The 17,195-nt window shown below is 44.9% G+C and overlaps 1 protein-coding gene and 1 long non-coding RNA gene across 4 annotated transcripts in view; one reads left to right on the top strand and one right to left on the bottom strand.

Moving 5' to 3' along the window:
• The first annotated feature begins 2,871 nt into the window (after positions 1-2,871).
• On the top strand, positions 2,872-8,148 carry LOC117091702. The gene is made up of 2 exons (XR_004440512.1): positions 2,872-6,577; positions 6,901-8,148. It is a non-coding gene; the product is annotated as an uncharacterized LOC117091702 (long non-coding RNA).
• Positions 8,149-8,925: 777 nt separating this feature from the next.
• Positions 8,926-17,195, bottom strand: part of FPR2 (formyl peptide receptor 2) — a 35,418-nt gene continuing 27,148 nt past the window's right edge. For all 3 annotated transcript variants that reach the window (XR_004440504.1, XR_004440505.1, XR_004440503.1), the window contains one exon: positions 8,926-8,979. The gene's annotated coding sequence lies outside the window, so the exon portion shown is untranslated. The remainder of the gene's footprint in view (positions 8,980-17,195) is intronic.

The following is a 17,195-nucleotide window of genomic DNA, read 5'->3' as shown; positions in this document are numbered from 1 at the left end:
GCATCTCCGATGGGTTCACTGTAGAACTTCACATGTCTGGTGGGTATCCCAACAGGAAGCTGATTTTCTCCTGGTGAAACACAAGCAAAGCCTCTCCCCACGTCACCACCTGCCCTATTCCCATGTCCTATGTTTGTTGTCTTTCCACCAATCAGTTTTCCTTCATGTGGGCTGTTCTTTTTACCAGGAAGATGTTGTTCTGCAGAAGTAGTAGTCTCATTTCTTTTTTCTTTTTTTTTTTTTTTTGAGACGGAGTCTTGCTCTGTCGCCCGGGCTGGAGTGCAGTGGCCGGATCTCAGCTCACTGCAAGCTCCGCCTCCGGGTTTACGCCATTCTCCTGCCTCAGCCTCCTGAGTAGCTGGGACTACAGGCGCCGCCACCTCGCCCAGCTAGTTTTTGTATTTTTAGTAGAGACGGGGTTTCACTGTGTTAGCCAGGATGGTCTCCATCTCCTGACCTCGTGATCCGCCCGTCTCGGCCTCCCAAAGTGCTGGGATGACAGGCTTGAGCCACCGCGCCCGGCCGAGGTATACTCATTTTTCAAACTTTTATATATAGTTACCTTCTCAAGACAATAGGGGCAGAGTGAGTACATTTAGTGGGATCCTTGCAGGGAGCTGAAGACACCATGGGATGTGACCAACTCAGCATTCCACTGAAGGCTATATGATCAAACAGCACATGAATGCAGGATGTGGGCAAACTCACGATTGCTGCTGCTACCAAAAGGTTTGCTGAGGGCCATCGCTTCCTGGTGCTGAGCTCCTTGAGGTTGTCTACTGGGACATCCAGAGAATGCAGTCTTTCCAGCCTACTCTGGACTGAGCAGCTGACCCCTTCTTCCACCCTCCTTCTCACTATCTCTTTTGACTAATAAATATGGAGGGCTATGTAAAGCTCAGGGCCCTTCTCCACTAGAGGCAAGGTGCCCCCTGACCCCTTCTTACAAATATACTCTTTTGTCTCTTGTCTTTTATTCTCGTGTTCATCCCCCTTTGTTCAGTCCACCAGGGATCATGGCACATTACATGGTGGTGCCCCGAACAGCCCCAGAATCGGGTGCTCTATAAGTGGCACTCAAACAGGTGACAGTCTGAACATGGGACTATGAGGACATGAATGAAGAAGATCTCCTGGAACAGGGGAAATGGGGACCCCAGGCCGAGTCGACCGGCAGTACATATAAGGTCAGTGCCCTAAAGAGGTACTGGGAGCAGTGCCTTAAAGAAGTACTGGGAATGGAAAGTTTCTGAATCAGGGTAACATGGGGCAGATTTTGTCTACTGAAAAAAACATTATGTGCAGTTGCTTAAAGTTTTGTTGAAACAAACTGGTGCTCAGGTTAGTTCTCAGACATTAACTAAGCTGCTGCAGGAGGTTATTACGCATAACCCATGGTTTCCACAGGCAGGCACTCTTGATTGTGGAAAATTGGGACAGAGCAGGAGAAGAATTAAAACGAGCTCATCAAAAAGGTCTTAAAATTGACTCCTCTGTTTTATCCACTTGGAGTTAGTTCGTACTGTACTTCTGCCATTATCTCCTTATTATTCTGCGGGACAGCAGGCTGAATCTAAAAATCTGAATCTGTTGTCCCACTCACAGCTCCAGTTGAAAATAAAAAACAGGAGAGGGAGGATAAAAATTGGCCTATACTGCCTCCTCCAGTTGCAGAAACATCTGTACGGCCTCCTTTGGTAGCAGAAATAGAAACCCCAATACAAAGAATTTTATGCTCTGCTGCCATAGCTCAAGAGCCCTTAGGATCTTGTGTTTTTCGTATTTCCATAAGGCCTGATCCAAACAATCCACAGCAGGTTATTCATGAACACACCCCACTGGAGTTTAAGTCGCTGAAGGAATTAAAAGCAAGAGTGGTAAATAATGGCATACAGAGCCCATTCCCCTTAGGATTGCTGGAATCTGTGTTTGGTGCTATGTGTCTTTTACCCTTGGATGTGAGACACTTGGCGTGAACTTGCTTGTCCGCTAGTGCATATCTGACATGGAATTTAAAATGGCAAGAAATGTGTGCAGAGCAGGCTAAACAGAACCGTGTTGCTGGACACAGAGACATTACAGAGGATATGCTATTAGGTAATGGCCCTTATTCAGACCTGGAAAGTCAAATGGCACTCCCAGATGCTGCTTATCAGCAGTGTGCACAGGCTGTTAAATGCGCCTGGGCCACAGTTCCTGAAGAGGGAGTCCCAGTACAATCCTTTTTACAAATCATGCAAGGGTCACAGGAACCCTATGTGCAATTTCTTGCAAGATCACAAGAGGCAGTGAAGCATCAGATTCCTCATACCGCGGCTGCAGAAATGCTAACCTTAACTCTAGCTTTGGAGAATGCAGACGCGGATTGTAAACATGCACTGGCACTGGTGAGGTGTATAAAAAACTTGGGAAATTTTCTCAGAGCTTGTCAAGATGTAGGAACTGAGCTTCATCGCTTTGCAATATTAATGCAAGCAGTGGCTAATTTAGCAGTTGACAAATCTAAAAGGAGCCAAAGGTCAAACCCTAAAATGGGAAAATGTTATAATTGTGGAAAACCTGGGCATCTTAAAAAGGAATGCTGCCAGATCTCAGGAAAGAAAGGACCTTACAATGCAGTGCCCCGCCCAGCGGAAGAAACGCCAGGACTTTGTCCTTGCTGTAACAGAGGAAATAACTGGGCTAATCAGTGCCACTGAAAATTTCATCAGAATGGCACCCCCCCTGCTGGGAAATGAGACAGGGGCCTGGACCCAGGCCCCACAAACAATGAGGGCGTTCCCAGTCCAGACCTCAACCCCGTTTCAGGCATGGGTTCCCAGAGGCACATTGATTCCCTCACCCCAGGAACACAAGGAGTGAAGGATTAGATCTCCCAGTCAGAGAATGGGTAATGTTAGTTGGGGCAGACAAACCCATCAAAGTTCCCACTGGTATTTGGGGACCTGCACCAGCAGGATATGTGGAACTAATTTTAGGCAAAAACTGCCTTAACTTACAGGGCATTACTGTAGTCCCAGAAGTTGTTGACTCTGATTATGGAGAAATTCAAGTAGTTTTAATGTCACAAAATCTTTGGGGTTTTGAGCTGGGAGAATATATTGCTCAATTATTGCTTATTCTCTGCAAATCACACCCTTCTCTATGAAAGGAGAAATGAGAAAATAAAGGGTTTGGGAGCACAACTACATGGGAAATCTATCTGTCCCAACCCATAGCCTCTAATAGACCCACTTGTGTAGTACAAATTAAAGGAAAGAAATTTTATGGTCTTATGGATAAGGAAGCTGATGTGTCAGTAATATCTAAAGACAGTTGGCCCCCATCCTGGCCTTTGCAATTAACTTCTACATCCTTAGTGGGAGTAGGAACAGCTCAAAGTGTTCAACAGAGCCCTGAGATTTTACCATGTCTTGGTCCGGATGGACAGTCATGTACTTTTCAGTCTTATGTTGCAAATATAGCTATCAATTTATGGGGTTGAGACTTACAGCATGGGATAGGAGACTTACAAATGAAAACTTTCATAACTCAGGATTTAAAATGTTGAAGAACATGGGCTATCAGAGGGGAAAAGGTTTAGGAAGATTTCTTCAAGGAAATCCTAACCCAGTATCCGTAACGGAAAAACAGAGAGAAAAGGGATAGGATGTCAGGATTTCTGATGAGGGTCATTGATATTTCTCCTCCGCCCACTGCCTTTACCATTAGAATGGCTCAGTGAAAAACCTGTATGGGTGAATCAATGGCCCCTCTCTCAGGAGAACCTGATGCAACTTCAGCAGCTAGTAAACGAACAATGGGATGCCAGACACATAACCCTGGAATTCTCCAGTGTTTGTTATTCCAAAAAAGTCCAGAAGATGGCGACTACTACATGATTTAAGAGCTATTCGTGTACACATAAAACTGATGCGTGCCTTACAAAAAGTTTTGCCATCTCCAGCGGCTATTCCAAGAGACTGGCCTCTTGTATAATAGATCTTGAGCATTGTTTCTTTACTACACCCTTACACGAGAAGAATAAGCCTGTTTTACCTTCTCTGTGTCTTCTATTAACCAAAGAGAACCTGTTTCCCATTATCAATGGAGAGTTTTACCCCAAGGCATGCTTAACAGGCCTACGCTATGTCAGCATTTTGTAGGACAGGCATTAAAGGAGCCTCGGAATATGTTTCCTACTGCTTATGTCGTTCATTTTATGGATGATATTCTTTTGGCCGCTCCTACAGATCAAAACCTACATCAGTTATTCAGAGAAACGAAGCAGGCTCTGACTAAATGGAATCTCAAAATAACTCCGGAAAAGGTACAAATAACTTCCCCAGGCCAATATTTAGGAACAATTGTTACAGAGAGAAGTGTACAGACTTAGAAAGTAGTTCTCCGTAAGACAGGTTACAGACTTTAAATGATGTTCAGCAATTATTAGGAGATATTAATTGGCTACGCCCGATGTTAGGTATTGCTACCTATCAACTTACACGTCTTTACCAAACCCTGCAAGGAGATTCTTTCTTCAATTCCCGGCAGCAACTAACTAAAGAGGCAGAAGCCAAATTACAGCTTGTAGAGCAAATGTTACAGCAGAGATATGCCTCATGGCTACAACCACAAAAACCTTTGCTTTTGTTTATTCTTCCTACCCCCCACTCTCCAACAGGACTTTTGGGCCAGTTCATAGATGAGTCTGTAACAGTAATAGAATGTTTCCTTCTATCTAATCAAACAGTCAAAACCTTGCAAGTTTATCTTTCTTTAATTACACAAATTGTAACTATGGGCAGTCATGGGTCACAAATGCTTATGGGATATGATCCTGACAAAATTATTGTTCCGTTAGACTCCCAGCAACAAGCTGCAGCTTGGGAAATGTCAACTGCCTGGCAAACCGCTTTCGCAGACTCCATGGGTGCTATAGATAGATAACCATTACCCTCAGACAAAATTTTACGTTTAATAAAATCCATTCTTTCATTCTTCCTGTGATTAGTCATCACAAACCTATTCCAGGTGGGCACACTTGTTGTACTGATGGTTCTTCCAAAGGTCATGCCGCTATCTATGGACCAAAACATACGCAAACAATAATGATCTCGGGTTTCAGCGCAACGCTCAAAGCTAATTGCAGTCAGCTGCGAGGTTTTACAGCTCACAGCTTCAGATCCTATCAACTGCAGGGAGACGAAGGCCCATGGGATGTGAGCAACTCAGCATTCCGCTGGAGGCTATATGATCAAACAGCAAACTGTTTCTCATGGATGCAGGATGTGGGCAAACTCACACTGCCCTGCCACCAAAAGGTCTGCGGAGGGCCTCGCTTCCTGGCTCCTTGAAGTTATCTATTGAGAGTTATCTATTGAGAAATCTAGCGCCTATTGTTTTAAGAATAAAGTCTTGCAAGCCTGCTGTGAATCAGGCTGCCTGCCAACAACCACCTCCCCCGGCACCCCACTTCTCACTATCTTTTTTGCCTAATAAATACGGAGGGCTGTGTAAAGCTCAGGGCCCTTGTCCACTAGAGGCAAGCTGCCCCCGACCCCTCCTTCCAAATATACTCTTTTATCTCTTGTCTGTTATTCCCACGCTCACCCCCTTTGTTCAGTCCACCAGGGACCATGGCAGGCTACAATCAACATTGTCAACCATAAAGACAGGTTGCAGCCTTTACATGATTTTCAACAATTATTAGGAGACATTAATTGGCTACGCCCAATGTTAGGTATTGCTACCTATCAACTTATACATCTTTACCAAACCCTGCAAGGAGATTCTTCTTATTCAGCTTATGTTGTAAATGTAGCCAGTCGCATAGAAACTGCTACAGTTAAAAGTACACTAGACCCAGAACTGCTCAATTTGTTTCGGGGCTTATTCTCATATGCTGCATGCTACATGCCAAACAGGTGAGACAGCTGGTCATGCACAGTGACATTGTCTGTCATCATTTGCTCATGTGGGGATACCTAAACGATTAAAAACTGACAATGGACCCACTTATACTAGTCATGCTTTTCAAAATTTCGTACAGCTTTGGGCTATAACCCATAAAACAGGAATTCGTTATAATCCTAGAGGACAAGAAATTATAGAGCGGGCACATCAAACATTACACTGCATGTTGAAAAGACAAAAACGGGGTATAGGAGGCCAACTACCACCTCAATCAAAACGACATTTAGCCTTGCTTACTTTAAATTTTTTGACTCCTGGTACAGATGGTAAGACTCCAGCAGAAAGACATTGGCAAGTGTTAGAGGAAAAGAGGAAAGTTTATCCGGAAGTGTTATGGAAATCCCCGGAAGAAGAACAATGGAAAGGCCCGGTGGATTTACTGACATGGGGAAGAGGATATGCTTGTGTTTTATAGGAGATGGACAAGCTATGTGAGTGCCCTCAAGGTGCGTGCGACCATGGAATGGGAGACTGGAGGGACCCAGGGTGGCCAACCATGGGCCCAGTCCCTCCGGTACGAGCCATGAGTCAGCTGAACCTGAGTGCAGAGATGGAGAGAAGGCCGACTGGAGTCACGACACAGTCTTAATGTTACATTTGTAAAGAATATCACCAATTTGAGGTTTGTGTGTTTTTTTTTGTTTTTTTTTTTTTTTTGAGACGGAGTCTCACTCTGTCGCCCAGGCTGGAGTGCAGTGGCCGGATCTCAGCTCACTGCAAGCTCCGCCTCCCGGGTTCACGCCATTCTCCTGCCTCAGCCTCCCGAGTTGCTGGGACTACAGGCGCCCGCCACCTCGCCCGGCTAGTTTTTTTGTATTTTTTAGTAGAGACGGGGTTTCACCGTGTTAGCCAGGATGGTCTCGATCTCCTGACCTCGTGATCCACCCGTCTCGGCCTCCCAAAGTGCTGGGATTACAGGCTTGAGCCACCGCGCCCGGCCTTGAGGTTTGTGTTTTTAATCCCTATGTCTATTTGGCGGCTAAGAAGGACCAGCTCCAGTTAAACAACACCCAGTTGACCTGTAAAGCTTGCCAGTTGTATCACTGCATTAATCATAGCACATTGCGAACACATAATATCTCTACATTGATCATTTTAGGTCGCATCCCTGGGCTATGGATTCCTGTTCATCTTTCCAAGGCTTGGGCTGCCACACCTGCTTTGCATTTTGTGAAACTTCTTCTAACTCAGCTTACTCATCAAGCCCGTAGAACCTTAAGCATAATAATTTTTGCTATCGTTTCCTTGGTCACACTAATAACTTCTGTTGTGATGTCCTCTGCAGCTTTGCATAATTCTGTTCAAATGGCTCAGTACGTAGAGAATTGGACACGTACAGACAACCAAGTGTGGCTACTTCAGAATAAAGTTAACACTGAGTTACAAACTGAAGTGGCAATGTTGAAATCCACGGTTCTGTGGCTAGGGGAACAAGTATAAAGTTTGCAGTTGCAGCAGCAATTGCGTCATCATTTTAATCACACTCATATTTGTGTAACCAACTTAGAATACAACCAAAGTGAGTATCCATGGGACCTCGTGAAAGCCCATTTGCAGGGAGCTTTCACATCCAACCTCACCTTTGCTATTGGTGAATTACAAAACAAAATTCTTCATTTAAATAGGCAAACTCAAGAATTTCAGCCTTCTTTAGAAGGCTGGACTGAATTCCAGGAAGGCCTGGAGAACCTCAACCCTTGGACCTATCTAAAGTACCACAGTAACATCTTACATGTAGTTCTTGGAATAATGTTGTTTCATCTCTATCTTCTGTTTATAGTCTATAAAATCGGATGGACCGCCAATTGGTGTATGAGAACTGCCCAGAAAGGGAGATATGCAGGGAGCCGAAGGCCCGTGGGATGTGACCAACTCAGCATTCCACTTGAGGCTATATGATCAAAGAGCAAACTGTTTATCATGAATACAGGATGTGAGCAGACTCACAACAGCTCCTGCCACCAGAAGGTTTGCAGAGGGCAGTCGCTTCCTGGCGCCAAGCTCTTTGAAGTTATCTACTGGGACATCTAGAGAATGCAGTCTTGCAAGCCTGCTCTGGACCAACCAGCTGACCTCTTCTTCCACCCCACTTCTCACTATCTCTTTTGCCTAATAAATATGGAGGGCTGTGTAAAGCTCAGGACCCTTGCCCACTAGAGGCAAGGTGCCCCCTGACCCCTTCTTCCAAATATACTATTTTGTCTCTTGTCTTTTATTCCCACGTTCACCCCCCTTTGTTCAGTCCACCAGGGATCATGGCAAGTTACATAGTGGCGCCCCGAACAGTGACAGAATCGGGTGCTCAACAGATCCTCCTCATGTATAATTTGAGCCCCAATGTAAAATCCATAAATTTTTGTCAATTTGAGAATTTTTGCTGTTGTTGAAGTTAAGTTAGTACCTATGTTGTAAAGGCACAAAACCAAATCAGTGCATTTTAATCTTTTTGTTATATAATTTTTTGGTATAAAAATTAATATATGAATTTTGAATTGCCAAACAAATCAAATTGTAAAACTGTTTTGATGTGGTTATATATTAAATGTATGTAATCCGCCTATCTGTCATATATTTACATGAAAATATATACATATATACATACGATGTATTGAATTTCCTTTTATTACCCTTCCATTAGAAGTTTGTTCATAAATCAGTAAGTATTCTAGGGCTAGGATTATGTTTCCTAGACCTGGATTCTGCTCAGTACTTAAAGTTCTGCTTTTTTTTTTTTTTTTTTTTTTTGAGGCAGAGTCTCGCTCTGTCGCCCGGACTGGAGTGCAGTGGCCGGATCTCAGCTCACTGCAAGCTCCGTCTCCCAGGTTTACGCCATTCTCCTGCCTCAGCCTCCTGAGTAGCTGGGACTACAGGCGCCCGCCACCTCGCCCGGCTAGTTTTTGTATTTTTAGTAGAGACGGGGTTTCACCGTGTTAGCCAGGATGGTCTCGATCTCCTGACCTCGTGATCCGCCCGTCTCGGCCTCCCAAAGTGCTGGGATTACAGGCTTGAGCCACCGCGCCCGGCCTAAGTTCTGCTTTTTTTATCTTAACTGTGGGACTAAGGGGCCCCATTTGATCAAGCCAATTTGTAAGTGCCAAAAGCTTACTTTAATTTTAATTTTTTATTAATTGTGTCACAGAGTCTATGTCCAACATGGAATATTTTAGAGCAATGACTGTATGACTATGGGAAATTTAGGTGACACTACAGATAAAGTGAGGTCTACTCATTTTTCAAAATTTTAGTTAGCTTCTCAAGATTATGGGGGTAGAGTAAGTAAATTTAATGGGATCCCGATGTATTACTATATGTTGAGTCCCACTATTAAGTCCATAAAATTTTGTCAGTTCATGCCGCTGGAGTGTAGCAGCACAATCTCGGCTCACTGCAACCTCCACCTCCCAGGTTCAAGCAATTCTCCTGCCTCAGCCTCCCAAGTAGCTAGGATTACAGGCACCTGGCATCACGCCCAACTAATTTCTGTAACTTTTAGTAGAGATGGGTTTTCACCATGTTGGCCAGGCTGATCTGGAACTTCTGACCTCAGGTCATCTGCCCACCTCGGCCTCCCCGAGTGCCGAGATTACAGGCGTGAGCCACCACACCTGGCCACTAATGTTAAAAGTTAAGTTAGAACCTATATTGTAGAGGAACAAAAGCCAATCAGTGTCCTTTCTGTCTTTTTTTTACATAAACTTTTACTACAAAAATTAATATATGAGCCGGGTGCGGTGGCTCACGCCTATAATCCCAGCACTTTGGGAGGCCGAGGCGGGTGAATCACTAGGTCAGGAGATCCAGACCACGGTGAAACCCTGTCTCTACTAAAAATACAAAAAATTAGTCAGGTGAGGTGGCGGGCGCCTGTAGTCCCAGCTACTCAGGAGGCTGAGGCAGGAGAATGGCGTGAACCCGGAAGGCGGAGCTTGCAGTGAGCCGGAGATCGCGCCACTGCACTCCAGCCTGGGGGACAGAGCAAGGCTCCATCTCAAAAAAAAAAAAAAAAAAAATTAATATATGGATTTTGACTTTCTAGTCAAATCAAATTATAAAACTGTTTCAATTTGGTTATATATATGTATACATAATTTATCTATTATATATTTACATTAAAATATATGCATATATAATGATTTAATTTCCTTTTGTCACCCCCATATCTAGAAGTTTCTTCATAAATTAGTAAATAATCTAGGGCCAGCATTATGTTTGCTAGACCTGGTTTTGGCTCAGCACTTAAAGTTAAAAGTTTCTCTCTTTTTTCTTGGACTTGTAGCTGCCTAGAGCGTCAGTCTCTCTGTTATTTTTTTCTATTTTCTTTTTTCCCCCATCAGTCTTTTAGTCACTTGAAGCCAAAATTCTTAGTTTCTGCCCTGGTTGATAAAAGAAAAAGGGGAAGGAGGAAAAGGGCCCGGTGCCACTAAATAGTCACCTCTCTCTGGGAAGGACCCCATTTCAAGACAATGAGTCCCTCTCCTCTCTTTCTTTCTATTTTCTGTCAAATCTTTAAAATGGCTAAATGGCTTGCATTTCTAGGCATCTAATATTTATACACTTTTTATTTCCTATCCTCACTCTCCGGATGTTTACTGGACAAGGTCCCAGTGGTATGGAGTAGCACTCTGCTCTTTTCACTTTACACATTGTTACCAGAAAAGGAAAAAAAAAAAAAAATGGTAATGAGAGTTAGTCCAAACTGCACCACTTTGTAAGCCCCCCACCATTTTGCAGACCTTGGTCAAAGTGAAACATTCCACGGGATTTCGGGCCATGAGAAACATCCTGCCTAACCACCTGACCACAAAGCAGAAGAACATCCTTATCATACCCTGCCGGGCAAAGGCCCAAGGCATGTCACTATCACATTCTGCAGGAACAAGTGCCAAACCGCCTCATCATGGGAACATGTTATCAACATTTTCCCAGGCAACAGGCCATGCCCCGCTTCCAGACCTCCCCCACCCAGACCTGTAATTGCCCAAGCCTGTAAGCAGTGGTGGGCACTGGCACCACTGCAGGTTTATGCTGGACGTAAATGCCTGCATTTGCTGTTGAGATGCTCTCTCTCTCTTTGAGTGTCTTTCTTTAACCTCACTTTCTCTTCAAAACCGAACAGTGAGCTCCACTTGCACCGGCCTTGTAGGCAGCTGCGTCTCTTTCCAGGGTGACCCGATCGACCTCTGAGGGGCTGGGAGAATGAGAAGTGATAGCACCAAGGAATGCAGCAACCAAGGAGGCGCTGGCCTCAGCAGCACCTATTCTCGAAAGGTGTCCTGGGGACTCAGGTACGGTTGCCCTGTCACAGGTTAGAGTTAGGCGATTGGATCCTTTCACCCACCTCCCCTTCACTGACACAGTGAAGCCAGCATTCTGTCATCCTCTTCAGCTTCGCTATGGGGAAATCGCTGCTCCCCAGGAGCCTGGTGGCCCATGACCCTGTCATCAGCGAGATGGAGGTACAGCTGAGGATAGAGCCATGGCTACCAGGTGGCCAGCTCACCACCCTGACCAGCTCTCTCTGGCCGGAGGCCAGTACTTTGCAACTTAGAGCCAATACAGGCCGGACCACGACCGAGGCCCTAGGTCACCAGAGAAGCAAACATGGCTCAAGGGGCAACATACCCTCCAGTAGTGGCCCCCCTGTCAGGGGCCTGATCCCAGAAAGGGTGTCTGATGTCCCACCGGGAAACACCCTCATTACGATAGGATCTGCCCTCCAGCAGCTGCTGGGGAGCCCGAAGCCTCAGAGAGCCGTCCACAGCCACTGGAGTTTCTGGAGAATCTCCAAGGTAACAGCTGAGGACAGCAGTACTAAGCTGCACAAAGCAGCAAAATCAAGCACCAGCAAGCAGTAGTGCCATCCTAGACCGACTGGGCAGGAAGTGTGTGAGTCATCCACATACACAGAATTGGGATTGTGTCCAAGACACAGCCAAAAGCCTGCCTGGTATGTCAGTGGTATTAAATGAAGCTCTTTAAGTTTCTCTATCAACTCAGCCGGTAGTGACTGTCCTCAGCAGCCACCAGAAGCCAGGACAAAAGAACATCAGGAGGGGATCCACCTGCGCAGGTCACGTTCGGGCAACCTCACATCGCAGGTCAGATGGTGGGCACAGCTTCAATGATGCCACCACAGTGTTAAAGTTCGAGAGGTTTTAGTATTCACAGACCCTGGGAGGTACATGAGACATCCGGAGGCCACACTCAGAGGAGCAAGAGAACAGGCAGGAAGAGAGCTGACGGGTGACAACTGGCAGTGGAAGCAGGGTGTAGCGCACTTCAAGTTCAGGGGCAAATGTCTGTAATGGTTCCCTTTTTCCCTCTGTCACCCAGGCTGGAGTGCAGTCGTGTGATCTCGGCTCACTGCAACCTTTGCCTCCAGGGTTCAAGTAATTCTTCTGCCTCAGTCTCCCCAGTAGCTGGAATTACAGGCGACCACCACCACGCCCGGCTAATTTTTTGTATTTTTAGTAGAGATGGGGTTTCACCGTGTTGGCCAGGCTGGTCTTGAACTCCTCGGCCTCCCAAAGTACTGGGATTACCGGTGTAAGCCACCGTGCCCAGCCAAGCTACGGTCATTTTCTATGATCGTGAAAATTTGAGAATCTTTCCACCGTGGGCTATTTAACCTCTTTAAGAATGATAGCAATTATCTAGCACTTGTTTACATCTAATACTCATAACAACATGGTGAGGTAGCCGTGATTATCCCTTTGTTACCAGGGAGAATCCATGCCCCAGGGACTTCTGTAGTTTTTTCAGCATCATGCCCAGCCAATCAGTGGAGGCAGCAAGATTCGAAAACCAGACTGAACAAGCCCAGAGCCACTACCTTTGCACACTCAAGCACTGCCACTGAGTGGCATGAGCTGCGGGGTTGTGGCTGCCTCCCCTTAGATTTTGAAGGAAGGCACTACCTGGAGTCACAGGCATGCAACTCAGGGAGAGGGCTGTCTCCAGGGTGGAGACCCAGAGGGGGTCTCCAGAGACTCTCTGTCTCTCCAGGAGAGTCCTTCCCCCAGTATGATGGCATTAAGAGAATGCCCAGTACAGCAGTGGAGATGGGACCACCACAGAGTGCCTATGCTAAGGCAATGTCCAGTGGAACCCTGGGGGTGAGGCTGCCCCTGAGACCTCAGAATTGTGTAGCCATCTGTGTGCAATACCACCCTTGGGGAGCTGCAGCTTCTGACTTCAACCCCTGAGAGCTGCTGCATCAGCTACACCCAGCAAAGCCATGATGGTGGTGCTGCCCAGAGCTGTGGTGGCCCAACCCCAGCTCCAATGTGTCCAAAAAGCAGAATCTGGAGGCAAAGAATATTACACTGAGGCCTTAAAATGTGGTATTTGCCATATTGTTTTAGACTTCCTCAGGATCTGGTTCCCCTTTCTTCCTTCCTATTTCTCCTTTCTGATATGGGAATGTCAATCCTATGACTGTCCCACCACTGTATTTTTGAAAGCACATAATTGTCTGATTTAATAGGCTTACACCTGCAGAGGAATTAGCCTCAGGATGAATCATACTTTGAGTCTCACCCATGTCTGATTGAGACGATCCTTAGATGAGACTCTGGACTTCAGACTTTTGGGTTGATGGTAAAATGACTTAAGACTTTGGGGGCTACTAGGATGGAATGAATGCATTTTGTATGTGAAAGGACATGAATTTGGAAGGTACAAGAGAAGAATGATATAATCTTAATATTTGTGATTTCCCTAAGTTCATATGTTAAAATCCTAATCCCCAATGTAATGGCATTAAGAGAAAGGGTCTGTGGAAAGTCATGAGGTTATGAGGGACCTGATCTCATGAATGGGATGAGTATCCTTATAAAAGAGGGAGCTATTTAGCCCCTTCCACCCTTTCTACCATGTGAGGATGTGGAGAGAAGGTAACATCTTTGAAGTAGAGAACAAGTCCTCACTAGACACCAGACCTACTGATGTCTTGATCTTGGACTTCCCGGACTGCAGAGCTGTGGGCAATCCATTTATGCTGTGTATGAATTACCCAGTTTAAGGTACTTTGTAATAGAAGCCTAAGTTAATTAAGACACGACCCCAAAACATAGTGATATACAACTGCTTTATTACACTTATGGATTATGTGTGTTGGGGATTAGGATAAGGCACAGAAGTGACACTTGTCTCTACCACCAACGACTCCAAGTTTTTGGGGTGACTACAAGGCTGAGACTGGAGTCATCTGGAGGTCCTCATTCACATGTCAGACACCTGGGTTGGAATGACTCAAATGCGGAACTAGGCTGGGACTACATGCGTCCTCTTTAGCATGGCGGTCTTAGGGGAATCCTATTTCCTGCATGATGGCTGCCTTCCTCCAGAACACATGTCCCAGGAGAACCAGAAAAGTCTACATGGCCTTTTTTGACCTAGACTTGAAAGTTATGTGGCATCATTTCTACCACATTTCATTGATCAAAGTAGTCCCAACCTTACCCAGGTTCAAGAAAAGAGGGCATAGACCCTTCCTTTCAGTGGGAGAAATGTCAAATACTCTTGTGGCCATTTTCTTTAAAACCCCTGCACCAAGGTAACTGCATGGATTTGGGGGCCATTGCTGAGATGAAAACTTATGACGAGAAGCAGTGTTTGGTTCGCTAGAGTGGCCATAACAAAATACCCTTAACTAGGGGGCTAAAACGATAGCAATATGTCTTCTCAAAGTTTTAGCAGCTGGAATTTCAACATCAAGGTGCCAGCAGGGCTGCTTCTTCCTGAGTCGTCTCTACTTGGTTTGCAAATGCTGCCTTCTCCTCATGTCTTCATGTGGTCTTCCCTCTGTGCCTGTCTGTGTCCTAATTGCCTAATTTCCTAATTTTATAAGGACATAGGTCATAAAGAATGAGAGTTTACCCTAATGACCTCAGCTTTGATTATTACCTCTTTAAACGTCCTGTCTCCAAATATAGTCACATTCTGAGGTGCCGAGGGTTAGAGCTTCAACATAAGAATTTTCTGGGAGTCACAGTTTCATCCATAACACAGAGGTGTGAGAAGAGATGTTGAGACCAAGTGCTGAAGATAAGCCTGAAGGGAGAGATGAGCTTAAAATGATATGTCTGGACATCAAGGGCAGGTCTGAGCTAGAGACGGGGATCTGGGGAATGTTAGCTGAGGTGTTGCTTCAGCATGGATAGGTTCACCAGAGAGAATGTGAAACAGGAAATAAGGAAGTTTTTGTTATTACTAAGATATTCGTAACATTTATTCCACTGGAACTAATGTTAAGTGCTTTGTATCACCAGTCTTATTTGTTTTGCTCCAGAAAAGACCTCTGTAAATACCTTTACTCTCATTTCCGGTGAAGTGATGGAGACTTATTCACTCCAGTTAAATCAGGGGTCAAATCTGGCCCAACACCTGTTTCTGCATGGCGTGAGAGCCATGAATGGATTTTACATTTCATACTGGCTGAAGAAAAGCAAATGAAGAGTGTTTTGAGACATGTACAAATTATATAAAATTCATTTATAGTGATTTAAATAAAGTTTTATTGGCACACAGTAGTGCTCATCATTTATGCATTGCCTGTGACTATACTGATGCTGTAACAGCAGAGCCAAAGAGCTGTGATGGAGACCCTATGGCCTGCTGAAAGTAATATATTGACTATCTGGCCCTTTACAGGAAGTGTTTGGGACCCCAGGGTTAACTGGTCTGTCCATGCACAGAGCTCATGAACAGTAGGCCTAGGATTCCAGTCCAGTCAATCTGGCTTCACCATGGCAGCCCTGTCATTGACTGAGAGTCTCTGCTACTCACAGAGTTCGTTTCAGACCTTGCTGTTGCCAAAAGAGTCAGGGATTTTTGCTGTACAGGCAGAAATTTTCCCCACTCAGGTCAACCCCAGGCCACTTGGTCTTCAGCCTTACTCAGATTGGTAATGGAGTTTTGCCCCATCGGAGTGAAAGTTCATTTTAAGACTCTTCTTCTGTTTACTTGCCTCTAGGTGTTTTTGTTAATCATGGGCCATTTGGTAGCAAGAAAGAAAACCTACTTAAGTTTTGGTTTTTTGTTGGTATTTTTGTTTGTTTGTTTGTTTTTTGAAAAGGAGTCTCCATCTGTCAACCAGGTTGGAATGCAGTAGCGTGATCTCAGCTCACTGCAACTTCTACCTCCGAGGTTCAAGTGATTCTCCTGCCTCAGCCTCCTTACTAGCTGGGATTACAGGCATGTGCCGTCATGCTTGGCTCATTTTTGTATTTTTTGTAGAGACAGGGTTTCGTCGTGTTGGCCAGGCTGGTCTTGAACTCCTGACCTCAGGTGATCCATCCACCTCGACTTCCCAAAGTGCTGGGATTACAGGTGTGAGTCACCATGCCCAGCCGCTTATGTTTTAATAACGAGAGTTTATGGGAAACATGCAGAGGCATCCAGGAGCCCAGTTTTAGAACAATCAGACTTCAAAAGACTTGCAAATGTGTTTGGCAGTTAGTCTCTGTGGGGTCCTTTGTCTCTTTTTTTCCCTTGATGTCTGGGTCCTTCTCCTTTGTGCGTAATGGTGTCCTCTGCCATTTCCCTTATTTTAATACCCCCTCCCAACCACCACACACACACACAGTATTTTGGTTTCCTTGTGCCTCTTAGACACATCTATACTTCTTACCCTTCCTTCCTTGGGAATCTTCTAAAATGCCTCTGGTTATTAGGACCCCAAAATAAATGTTTATAAAATACATCTGAACATATCTCACCTCAGATCTAAATCTTCAGTATTTTTTCATTTCATCCCTATCTTCCTGGCATGAGATGTTGTATTGTGAGGTCAGGAGCTATCTTGGGGCCGTAAGGTGGCAATTTCCAGGAAATAAAACAAATAAACAAACAAAAACGCCAAACTAGTGATGAAAAAGTGAAAGGATTAAAATAAACTTTTTAAATGATATTATTCAGATAGAACGTAAGTACTACTTTGCAAGTACTACTCACTTGCAAAATCTTTGGAAAGTAAACCATAAATGCTGTCTTTGGTTTAAGTCATTGTTAGATGCAATTTTAAAATTTAAACTACTTAAAATTGTAAACAGCCTTAATGACACAAAGCCTTGGGAATCATGCTTTTAGGATGACTACTTTATTTCTGCCTCTGCTTCCCATTTCTCTTTATACCACTCTGATATCCTTGGATAGAACCTAATATTTCAGAAAGCCCACCACCTCTTTGCACTGGAAACCTACAAATGAGCTTCCAATAGAGCCAAAAATTATGGGGT

The sequence above is a fragment of the Trachypithecus francoisi genome, unplaced genomic scaffold, assembly GCF_009764315.1.
Source record: "Trachypithecus francoisi isolate TF-2019V2 unplaced genomic scaffold, Tfra_2.0 Lachesis_group12, whole genome shotgun sequence".
Taxonomy (NCBI): domain Eukaryota; kingdom Metazoa; phylum Chordata; class Mammalia; order Primates; family Cercopithecidae; genus Trachypithecus; species Trachypithecus francoisi.
The sequence above is the reverse complement of the archived record's forward strand: the minus strand, read 5'-3'. Positions and strand labels throughout refer to the sequence as shown.